Here is a 2,225-nt window from a genome sequence, read left to right as displayed (position 1 = left end):
TTGTGCCTTCGCTTAAAAAAACTATATATACATGTCCTATAATAGATATCAATTTAATAAAATATTAAAAGTCCAAGTGAGAATCATGGATGAATTTGCTTGAATTTGTTTTTCTTAAATATTTAATGAAATTGAAAAGCAAAAAAACGTAATTTTTTGATTTTTTGTTTTTTTTTTGATGGATTGAGTATACATCCAAATGAATATATCCATAGATATCCATTGGATATAATGGACGAATTTGGATGGATTTGGATGCATTATGAATTATGGATAATTTTATCACTTCTAATTCTTGGAGAATAGTTTATGTGGTAAAATTTTAAGGTTCCACTTATAAGTTGGACTTTAGAAGGGAAAATGGAAATGGAAGACTTCAAATTCGTAACATCGTAACATACATTTGTTAGATGACTCTGGAGCTTTCTATTTCCTATTCTTCCACTACAAAATCTAACTCATAAACAATACAATACATATTAGCAACTACTGTCCGGATCCTAAGCTTTACCTAGAGCTAAGGTCTTATACTGCAGCAATGATGGTAGTTTCAAAGACTTAAGAATCATAATATTACAAAATGTCTTACGAATATGATAAATTGTGATGTACTGTTTACGGAACACACAAAAATAGTTATATCTATCCATTATCAGAGTAAAGATTTATATACAGTTAGTGCATCAACCAACATTCATTTGTACTACTTTTATTTAACAGTCAATAATGATTGAATGGTAGATGATGCAATGACAGTGTAAAAAACTCTTACACTGTCAGTGCATACATTTTTTTTCTCATACGTAAAAATGATAAATTAATTTCAGCACTTTTATTAAATTAATATATAATTTTGAAGAAAAATTGATGAACTTGATGTAGAGTTTGTCATCATCAAAAAGGGGGAGATTGAAAGTGTGCATGTCAAGAGGAACACTTTGGAAAGCTCTCCTTGAACGTCATGGTTTTGATGAGGACAACGTGTGCCTAAAAGTGCTTGAAGATAACCAACAATCCAACGTGCTTGAGTCTTTTATTTGGTACTAGGCTTAGACTAGTTTCTAGTTTAAGTTGAGTCGAAGGCTTAGGGCACCTAATACATGTCTCACATGCATTTATCTTTTAAATCATTTCATCCATGAGATATGTTCATTTGATAATATGTTCATGCATTACATAAATACATGTATATGTGCATTCTAGGCATAAAACTAAGTGTTAAACATGTATTATCTAAGTGCATAACATATTTGATGTTTTCTATTTGAAAATACATATTTTATTTAGTGTTAATCGATTAACCATACTTTTAATCGATTAACCCAACTGCTGTGAAAAGTGGTTGCTACTGGAACACGTTTTTGAAATGCAGTTAATCGATTAAGGCTTTACGTTAATTGATTAACCTAACTGATTTTTAAGTTGTTGAAAATGAAAAACTGAATAACAGAATCAGTTATAATTTTTAGACCCGTTAATCGATTAAGAAGGCATTTAATCGATTATCTGGGGTTCTGGACTGATTCTTTATAAACTGCGTTTTCAGAATTAATCTCATAAGTTGCATGTTGCATTTATTAGAGAGTTAGAGCATTCTACGTGTTAATTGCTGCATCTATTTGTTAATTGCATTAGTGAGTTTAGAAATGAGAGATTCCTTGCTTTAGGATTGAGTGCATTTCATGTTATAATCTCTCATGTTTTCCCTCACATGTTCATGCATATTTTGATGCTTTTTCTTGAAGTTTTATGATTCTGTAACTTCTGTTTTCATAACTAATACTTGTCATTTTTCATGATTTTGTGTTAGATGTGCATTAGGGTAAAGCCTACTTGTTATATTTGAGCTTAGGAATAGCATTATTTTACTCTTATAATTGTTGTATAAATTGTTGTAAAGGGAATCTCTTGGTGTCGTATCACCAGTACCAGTAAAGGGAATCTGTCAGCTCTGTATTCGTTCTGCTATCAGTTATCTGTTCTGCATTTAATCGTTTCTGTAATTGCTTACTGGTTCTGTTTAATCGATTAATATTGCTATGTTAATCGATTATCCTGTTTTTGTTAATCGATTAAAACTGTTTCTGTTTAAAACTGTTCTTTTTGTTAATCGATTAAGATTGTGCATATAATCGATTATCTTCCTTTCCTTAATCGATTAAGTAGGGTTGATTCAGCATTAAGTGTTGATTTGCGAAAAGCGGTAATTCTAACCGCGACACCTA

The sequence above is a fragment of the Lupinus angustifolius genome, chromosome LG09, assembly GCF_001865875.1.
Source record: "Lupinus angustifolius cultivar Tanjil chromosome LG09, LupAngTanjil_v1.0, whole genome shotgun sequence".
Classification (NCBI taxonomy): domain Eukaryota; kingdom Viridiplantae; phylum Streptophyta; class Magnoliopsida; order Fabales; family Fabaceae; genus Lupinus; species Lupinus angustifolius.
The sequence above is the reverse complement of the archived record's forward strand: the minus strand, read 5'-3'. Positions refer to the sequence as shown.